This window comes from Castor canadensis, chromosome 8 (genome assembly GCF_047511655.1).
Source record: "Castor canadensis chromosome 8, mCasCan1.hap1v2, whole genome shotgun sequence".
NCBI classification, from domain to species: Eukaryota; Metazoa; Chordata; class Mammalia; order Rodentia; family Castoridae; genus Castor; species Castor canadensis.
Window position 1 is genome coordinate 88,470,834 of NC_133393.1, and position 10,486 is coordinate 88,481,319.

Sequence of the window (10,486 nt, forward strand, 5' to 3'; positions counted from 1 at the left end):
TGGCAGCGCCCGAGTGAGTAACCGCCTCCCAGAAGCAACAAATCTCGCCGCCTCAGGAAGTCGCGGAGATGCTGTGCGCCCCCTCCTCCGCCCACGTGGGGACCTTCTCCTAGCACGCGGCTATCCCGCTTCGCACCTCCAGCTCGGCCTCCCGCCGCGCCGTGGACCCCGACACCATCCCCCATCCCCCATCCCCGGCAACCTCGCATGCTTCTTTGGATCTTGGCCCTCTTGGCCCCTCGACCAGCGCTACTGGGTTCTCCCCTAGCCCTGCACCACTGCCCTGGGCTTCCGGGGTCTGGGTCCCCAAAGGGGCGGGCCCGGCGGGGGGCGTGGCTCGGGTCCGCTTGCTGAGCGGCGGGGCGGCATCGCCCTCTGCTGGCAGGCTCCAACACCACTTCACCTCGTTACCCTGCCCCTGGCGGCAGCCCTTCCCTCGACCTCTCTTCTTTCCTTGACATGAGTGATGCCTGGAGGACGCTGAATATGTAGATGTGGATCCTGATCCCAGCTTGGTCACAGGCTATCTGTGGGAGAGTCGCAGACTCCCTGGGGCTCAGTTTCCCTTCCTGCAAAATGGGTATGGTAAAGACCAAATGCACAATAGTGAAGACTTTATAAACCAGAAAGTAGTGAGTGTGAGGCATGGTTGTTACAAATGTTAACAATGTTTTCTCCTGCTTCGGGGCGTCGGGAGGATCATTTTTCTCCCTGCCTCTGGATCACAGCAGAAGAAGAGACATAATTCACTCCAGGAGAAAACATTGCCTTAGGCCTAGTTTTTGCTTTGCTCTTTTGTTTTTTCTTTTGATGGGAATGGGGTTTGAACTCAGGGCTTCACACTCGCAAAACAGGTGCTCTACTGCTTGATCCACACCTCCAGTCCATTTTTCTCTGGTTATTTTGGATAGGGGGGGTGTCTCTGGAATTATTTTCCTGGACTGGCCTTGAACTGTGATCCTCCTTCCCAATCTCAGCCTCTCAAATAGCGAAGATTGCAGGCGCAAACACCGGTGCCTGGCTTCAGCCTGTTTTATATTCATATGAATATTTCTAGCCATTTACATTAAATGCTGTTTTGTGTCCGCCTTTCCCTTATTCTCTTCAAGTGCATAATTTATGATTAAAAGTGGAGTGAGGCAACCTTTCATGCCAGGAATGGCCACTTTACAGACTGGAGAGAAGCCCTGCACACAGCATAGTGCGTGCCAGCCTGCATCTCTGTGTTGGGCAGGTCTGCTCTCCAGCCATGGGATCCTTGGAGCTGCTTGGTGTTCTTCCTCATGTGCCATGGTCTCAGCACCTTCCCACTCTTCCTCTGTGGCAGTGGCTTTTGCCCACACATGGGGGCTCTTCCCTCGCTTCACCCAGGCCCCGCTACTCGGCTTTCTCCTAGGACGCCTTCTCTAAGGTCCTTGATCCACCATAGCACCCTTACGCATTTCAGCCATTCTCTGCTGTTTTTCTTAGCAGCACTTCTCATATATATTCCTCTCTTAGAATGTACCTCCATGGAAAGCTGGGACTTTTTGAGATTTTTGTTTGACCTCTGTGATTCCAGAAAAGGACCTCGTTCATAACAGCCCTAAATAGAGTTTTGTGTGAATAGATCCTTTCTCCCTTCTAAGAGACAGTAGTACCACTTATGTCCAGTAGGTGGCACCACTACACAGCTCATTGGGACTGGTGGGGCTGGTGCTAGGGTGGGAGAGATTTATATAGCCTTCAGGTTTTTCTCCTCCCACACTGTGGGTACACCCAAGGTTGGACCGGAAGCAGAGGCCCCCCTGTGCTAATCTGCCCTGGCAGCACAAAGCTGGCATGCCCTGGCCACATCATCCGGCGGGTGCTGGTGCCTGAGGCCAGAATACTTTGCCTGATGGCTTGGACACACCCCTTAGCAGCTGATGCTTCTAGACAGATCACACCCTGTCCCTGGCTCTGCAAAATGAGGGCAATGACATGAGTGCACTACTCGTCCACGCGTTTACTGAGAGGTCCAGACAGAAGTGCATGCCAAAGGTTTTGTGAATATAAGCCCTGGACCAACATAATTTATTTATACCCTATTGGACTGGTAACAAAAGAAAAGAGATTAGGGTACTTCAGCAAGGTTGCAAGGCTAAATGAAGGTGGGTTTATGGAAGGGATTAAGGTAGCGAAGGAGAAGGAAGTTAAAAATAACAAGTAACTTTCACCAACCGCTTATTAGAAGCCAAGGCTAAGGAAAGTGATCTGGGAATAATTATAGCCAACACTTACATGGTGCTGACTTTAGCCAGGAGCTGTTTTAAAGTGCTTTATGCACACAAACTCATAGGATCCTCACAAGAGTCAGAGAAGCAGACGGTATCATTGCCCCTGTCCTACAAATGAGGAACCCCAGGCAGGCAGTCTTAAGTGCCTGTGTACCAAGGCCACATAAACAGTCCTCAGATTCAAACCTGAGTGATCTGTCTCCTGGAATGTGCTCTTTTTGTTCTGTTTTGAGACAGGGTCTCCTGGTATAGCCCAGGGGAGCCTTGAACTTGCTGTGTAGCCTAGGTTGGACTAGATTGTGTAGCCTGAATCTCCTGAGTGCTGGGATTACTTCTGTGCACTACCATACCTGGCTAGAATGTGCTCTTAAATCCTGCTTGTCACAACCAGGCTGTAAAAGAGATTATTATTCTCCTGTTTCCCAGAGCAGAAACTAAGGCTCTGCAAACTTCCAAAGCCCATCTAAAGCCACACTGTGAACAAATGTCTTCGAGCCCAGTTCAACCACCCACCCACCAAGCTATACCTCCCATGCCCACTGGAATGGAGAAGGGGCTGTGGGATGGGCACAGGGTGCTCCCAGAGTGGCAGTGACAGATATATCTACTTCAACCTCTGCAGGTGAAGAACAGAGCTGGGGCAGAGTTGAGGGGGCTGAGGAAGAGGCTGTTCAGGGGGTCTTAACTCATGGAAGGGAGGTTGGGCCCTCTTCCAGGCCAGAAAGTGGGAAGCCTGCTGACAGGTTGTATGGCTGTCCTGGTGTCCATCCAGGGCTATGGGCTCCCCCATATCTCTGAGGGGCTGGCCTGAGAGTGAGAGGTGAGAGCAGCCCCATCTCTACCACAAGTGCCCCCCAACTCAGCCCCTGGCTTCCAGCCTGTTACATAAGCTGCTTTCTACCCAGGACTGGAAATAGCCATGGCTGAGCCCGGCTGGGCTAGGGGGCATGATGAATGGTCCTCAGAAGATCAGCTGATCGCCCTGTGCTCCTGAAGTGACCTGAGGGCCTGCCACAGCTCAGGTTACTGGGCCCTCTCTGGGAGGTTGCCATGCCTGACCTGCAGGAGACCGGTCCAAAGTGGCTTGGTGTCTGGACATTTATGGTGCGAGTGCATGAGGGATCGTCCTGCTCACAAGCCTGAGAGCTAAGGCAGCTCGGAGCCACCCTGGGCCCACCAGCTGCCTCCCGGAGGCTAAGGGTGGCAGCCAGGTCTTCGCCTAGAGCAAGCACTTTATTATCTTTGCAGCCAGCAGTGGCAGAGCTGGAGCTCCGTTCCTCTGCATCCTTTGTCTAGGCCACCCAAGTAGAGAGGAAGGCAAGCCTAAAAAGCTGGGGAGGAGGGGCTGCAGGCAGGTGTGGAAGGGACCAAGGTCTCAGGGCTGCCCTCACCCTAGTCCCCTGCCTCCTCATCACAGCCCTCTCAGACACAGCAGGAAGGCCTCTGGACAGGAGGAGACACCCACACACTCTGATGCCCATTGAAGAGTGCAAAGCCATGTGACCCCTCCAAGGACCAGGAACAAGTTCCCTACTCCTGACAGCACCTGGGTCAGAGTATGGCGAGAATGTGTTAAGAATTATGATTATGGAGCTGGCGGAGTGGCTCAAGTGGTAGAGCGCCTGTCTAGCAAGCATGAGGCCCTGAGTTCAAGCCCCATTACTGCAACAACAACAACAAAAAAGGATTTACAATTATGGTGTGCCAAAAGGTGCAGAAAGTGATGGTGCAGCCTATCACCATCATTTCCCAATACTCACAAAGTATATCTCGGATTCAGGCGTGATTCTACGAGCAAGTAAATATTTGGATAGAGGACTGTGTTACTGTTTTTTGTCTTTTTTGGGGGGTTTGAACTGAGGGTCTCTACCACTTGAGCCACTCTGCTGATCCTGTTTTGTGTTGGGTATTTTTGAGATAGGGTCTTTCAAACTACATTGCCTGGGCTGGCCTCCTGATCTCTGTGGCTAGGATTACAGGCATAATCCACCCTCGCCTGGCTGTATTTTTGGTTTTGATGAGTACATGGACCTTGTGTTAGATGATGCAGAAGAAATTCATTCAAAAGCAAAGTCAAGAAAACAACTGGATTGGATCATGCTAAAGGAAGGGAATGATACTCTGCTACCAAGTGTCACCAACTAGAAATGATGAGTGAAGTGAGACGTCATTAAGATTTCTACACAGGGGCGGGTGGAGTGGCACAAGTGGTAGAGTGTCTACCTAGTGAGCGCAAGGCCCTGAGTTCAAGTCACAGTACCACAAAATGTTCTTTGCTGGGAATCTAATTCTAAAACATCTGTTCATGTTGTTTTGATGAACCCTATTGTTGAGCTCTTATTGTGCATACAATTATGTTATTACCGAATGACAATAATGCTGTTGGATTAAGGAAAAAAAAAAAAAAAGCCGGTGCTGGTGGCTCACATCTATGATCTTAGCTATTCAGGAGTTAGAGATCAGGAGGATTGCAGTTCGAAGCCAGCCCAGGCAAATAGTTCTGAGATCCTTTCTCAAAACTTCCCATCACAAAAATGACTGGTGGAGTGGCTTTAGACATAAGTCCTGAGTTCAAGCCCCAGTACTGCAACAACAACAACAAAAAGAATTATGATTATGGAACTGGAGGTTTAGCTCAACTGGAAGAGTACTTGCCTAGCTAGTGCAAGGCCCTGGGTTCAATTTCCAGTCCTGCCAAAAAAAAAAAAATAAAAGATATGGCCACTCTTGTTTCTGTGCCCCTTAATACCTACTCCTCAAAAACACCTCTCCTTAAAAATAAGGAGATTAAGCCAGGTGTGGTGATACAGGTCTAGTAGTCCCAGCACGTAGGATCCTCCTGAGGCAGGAGGAGTTTGAGATCCTCCTGGTGTATATAGTGAGACCCTGTCTCAAACAAAAACAACATTAAAAAAGGAGATTAAAAATATAAGGCTTTAAAATGGTAACAGTGAAATCACCTAATCTGTCTCCAGCAATTCCTTCAGTGAAGGGCAACTCTCAGGGAGCAGGGACATTACACTCCATGACCCTGAGACCCTGGGACAAGTAGGAAGTCCCCAGCTGCAGAAGTGTGGGACATTTTCTAAAAGGGCAATGGAAAGTGGGTATGAGCAGGTGGAGTGGCTCAAGTGCTAGAGCACCTGCCTAGCAAGCGCGAGGTCCTAAATTCAAATCCTAGTGTCACCAAAGAAAGTGGGTAGGTTGCTTCACCTTCCCATCTTCCTGGCCACAGATTCCCTGCCTACTGCTGGATGGTTACATGCACACACACACACACACACACACACACACACACACACACAAATGCTCTGCCCATGTCCAGGTACTGTCCAGGATTCTACATCCTCCTTGGGTGCCTTGTCTGTAGGTCCTGGGGGTTCTGAGTGCAGGGCCAAGGCGCATGGGGCACAGGCCCCAGAGGGCCAAGGGGAATCATTGCCCTACATTGCAGGGGATGGGGAAGAACTTGTTCTCCTCTGGTGCCTCCTGCTGCCTGCATTACTCTCCAGGCACTCTCCGCTGGGGCTTGTCACCTATACCCAGAGCTGGCTCTGCTGGGGAGAGTAGGAGGAGCAGTGTCTCTTTGGTCTTTTAGTCTCTTCAAAAAGGAGACAGCACAGAAGCTCCAGCTAATCTGGGCTGCCCTATGCGCCAGTCCTTTCACAGCTTCCGGGGCGGCCCCTACTGGTCAACAGCACACCTCCAGTAATGATGAAAAACTTCTATCTCTTACACCCTAGTAAGCCCTAAGTTCTAGGCTGCACAAAGAAGTCCCTTTCTTCCCTGACTGTTCCCTTCCTACCTCTTTCCTTCCTTCCTTCCTTCCTTCCTTCCTTCCTTCCTTCCTTCCTTCCTTCCTCCTTCCCTCCCTCCTCACTACTGGGCGTTAAGCTTACTAGGCAGGCATTCTACCACTTGAGCCACATTCCCAGTCCCTAACCTTTTTTTTTTTTTTTTTTAACAGTACCGGGGCTTGAACTCAGGGCCTACAACTTGAGCCACTCCACCAGCCGTTTTTTATGATGGCTTTTTCGAGATAGGGTCTCACGAACTATTTGCCTGGACTGGCTTCAAACAGCAGTCCTCCTGATCTCTGCCTCCTGAGTAGCTAGGATTACAGGCGTGAGTCACCAGCGCCTGGCCCCCTAACCCTTTTAAAAGTATTTATTTATTTTGTGATGCTGGGCATCACACCAAGAGCTTTGCACACGAGCACACAATAAACATACACTCTGCCACTGATCTAAACTGCTAGACTCCCCCCTTTGGAACCCTGTCTCCCTTCACAGCATGGTGATATGCACAGAGCAAACCTTTGTAGACTCCCAGCTCTGCAGCCAGCCATGAAAGGCGGGGGAGATCATTTCAGCTCTCTGAACCTCAGCTTCCTCTGTAGCAGGCAACATCATAGCAGTTCCATGCACAGCTTTTGAGTCCACGCTGGCTTGGTTACAAATGCATGAAGAAGTGACTTAACCTCTGGGAGCCTCAGTTTCCTCACTTCTAAACTAGTATTCACCGTACAGGGCAACTGAAAGAAGAAACAAAGCAAGGAAAGTTGTTAACACAGTGACTGGCAAAAGGCCTTGTAGTCCACTCTGGGCGCATTTCCTGACACCCTCCCCTTAGGAGCCGGACTCCTCTAAGGAGCTGGGCTCCAGCTCACCTCTGGCCTTTCCCACACACTGTTTCATCTCCCTGGAACTTTCCCACTCCCCTCTGCCTGACAGGGCCCCTAAGTTTAAAACCACTTCTGTGGAGATGCCTTCTCTTATTCTCCCCACTTCCTTCATCCCTTCTAAATTAGTGTCTGGTTAAACGTCTCATTGACATCCTGCATTTCATTTTCTTTATATGGCTCTAATGGTTAATTTTATTTGTCAACTGGGCTAAGGCATGCCCAGGTGGTTGGTGCAACATTATTTCTGAGTGTGTGTACAAGGATGTTTCTGGAAGACAGTAGCATTTGAATTCATAGACTGAGTAAAGAAGAGCATCCTCACCAATATGGGTGGGCATGATTTGATCGATGGAGGGCCTCAACAGAACAAAATGTTAAGGAAACAGAATTTTCTTTTTTTTTTTTTCTTGAGCTGGGACGTCCATCTTCAACATCAGAGGTCCTGGACTTCCAGACTCACAGTGGAATGATACAACTGACTTCCCTGAGCCTCCCGCTTGTCTGCAGTCGATTGTGAGCCTTCTTGGCCTCCAACACAACCTCCTGAGTCATCCTTCATAATAAATCTGTTCCTATAAATCTTACATAGTCCTTTGGTATCCACTGGGGATGTGTTCCAGGACCCTTGAGGATACCAAAATCCAAAGATCTTATGTAGAATAGTGTAGGATTTACATATAAGCTATGTAGAGTGGATATGCTGTTAGCTTGGTTTCTCTGAAGAACCCTGACCGATTTAATGGCCCCTATTACTTAATTGTTTCATATCAGACTTAATTAATTAACTTAATAAATTAAGTTTCATATCAGGACTTCCTTACTGGCTGTAACTATCTACCCGGACAGGGGCTGTCTGTTTTGTTTTCTGCTGTGCTTCCTCCCCGCCCAGAGAGTTGATCGAGATGTTCACCGAAGGACGTTCCAATTTTTGCACCTCTTTATTTCTTATTTCTTCCTTCTTTTGTCTCCAAGTGACTTACTTTTTACACCATTGTTTATGTTCACTAAATCTCCAAGCAGCAGGATGTAACTGGAAAGACAGCTCAAGAATTGTAGACACTCACCCTTCATTCCCCTCGGGATTGGCTGGAACACTTCTGGGATGCCAATTTCCCAAACCAGCCCCCTTACAAACTTCCGGACCCCTCTGATCCCTTGTCCTCACTCCCATCCGCGCGATGACGTCTGTTTGCATGCACCAGACCCAAAGGAAGCTTTGGCTCAACGACTGATTTGCATGCTATCGTGCTATTGGCTGGGAGGGCGGCGTGGTAGCCAATGGTTTGCAGCGGTGTTTACGGAACGGCGGCTCAGCGCCCCGGGTGATGTAATGGAATCCTGGCAGGCACCAAGGGCTCCCTCCCGACCGCCTGGTGACGTAGCGGCTTCCCCGGCCGCACCCGGCTCAGGGGGGCCTGGCGCGGGCTGCACAGACGCCCCCGGAGGGCTCCTTCCGGCCCCGCGTGCTGGTGGCAGAGCCTCGCGATCTCCCGCGACACGAGAGAGATCTGGAAACAGATAAAGACCAAACTCCGGCTCCTCGAGGAGCGGACATACTGACTTCGCACTTCGGCAGTCACGCAGTTCTGGAACGTTTGCATTTGTTTGCAGCAAGCATATTTGATTTTGTAATTTAAAAAATAAATGTACGCGGTATTTTCATTTGCTTTTAATAAAGAGTCCTGACTTTGACTTAGGGGTAATCTTGCATTCATTATGGTTCTGGTACTTCCTGCCTGGTGACCTTGGCCACTTTTTCATGCTGGCCCTGATGGCCTTCTGTGGTGATGGTGACCAGGGACTGTAAATGCGGGCGCACTTCAAAAAGCGCTAAGTGGGGTTGCATTTTATGTGATTTGGAGCTTGTAACCCCAGCCGGTGGGGGTCTTAGATGACCTCGGTGCCTGGGACAGCCCTAGGAAGTTCCTGCCTTTGCACCCCATTTTTTTTTTTTGCCATTGAATTGCTCTTAAACCTAGAAAGAGGTAGGGAGACCCTAGCAGGTTAGTTCCTGATGGTCACAGAGAAGAGAACCACGAAGGGAATCCCCTCCACAGTCCCTTTACTTGTTCTGGGCCCCACTGAAGTCAGGAAGCCCCTTCTGGGCCCAAATAGGCTAGGGAACTCCCTGACATTCTCCTTTCCCAGGGAGGAGGTGGAGTGAGATGGTGTTTCCCTGAATGGAGGCTTTCTGACATTATGAACTGGGGGGGAGTTGGGGGGAAAGCCCTATCCCCCACCTTGGCTTACTGTTTCCCACCCTCAGGACCTCAACCCCATCCCTGCTCCATAGCTATGAGCTTTGGAGGCAGCCTCTCTTCTCCACTGGTTACTCTCCTTCGCTCTCCTTGGTTCTGTCACTCCTTTCACACTATGCCCCATGTTCTCTTCCTCCAGGGTGGCCTCTGGGATTAACCCTCTAGCTTCCACCCCAGTGCCAGCTGGAGGCCTCTTGGAGCTTCTGGCAACATTTTCATTTCTTTTCTTGTGTCCTGCCTCCTCACCAGCTTTCTCCTGCAAGACCTAGTCCACCTCTCTTAGGAGCTTCCCAGAATGTAGGTCAAACCTGGCCAGAGTACCTGTCCCCACCAGCTCCTAGACCCCGAGCCATGGGAAGGGGTAGCACACCTTCTCACCCTTTAGTTCTGTCATCTGCCCAAGGAGCTTGTGAGTGCTGTCTGAGATTTGTGCAGAAAGATGACATCAGGGATGGGGGAACACGATGATGGGTAGAAAGAGTCTTGTGGGAGTCAGAAGACCCAGGCTGTGGTTCTGCTTGGCTACAGACTAACTGAGGGACCCAAGTTAGGGGGACAAGAATGGAGCTGAGGTTTACAGGACATCTGTAGTGACACTGAGAGGTGATATTGCTCCCATCTGGGCTGCTCCTTCCACCCCAACCCAAGTCACCAAATAAACATAACCATTGAGCAAATCTAGGGTAAACTCTTTGCATGTAAGAGCTCCAAGCCTTCCTTTATGGAAATGGCAAATCTGCCACTATGCCACCATATTCCTTCCTTCATGCTTTATTCTTCTTATCAAAGATGCACTCTGGGCTAGTGGAGTGGCTCAAGTGGTGAAAGCACCTGCCTAGCAAGCATGAGGCCCTGAGTTCAAACCCCAGTGCCACATTAAAAAAAAAAAAAAAAAGACGTACTCTACATCACAACCCTCTGAGACAGGCATGTTATCATCCTTGTGTTTTCGATAAGGAAACCGAAGTCCAGAGAGCTATGTCCACACAGGTACTCAGAGTTGGAACTCTGTGGGCTGAGGATGTCGAACTCCTGGGGGAGAACAAGGAGAACTAAGTCTGAGTGTTTACTGTGTACCAGATTCCTCTACAGCTGCTCAGTTTTCTGTCAATCCCAGGCCACTTGGGCCTGTGCTCCCTCCACCAGTGCAATGCTGCCTCCTTAGCCACAAGTGTGTGTGTATTACACATTTTAATATCTGTCTTATTTTATTACAAATAGGAAAGTAGGTAATCAAAGCAAGTCATGCTAGGACTGTTTATAGAAAGGAGAGACCTCTGTGGGCT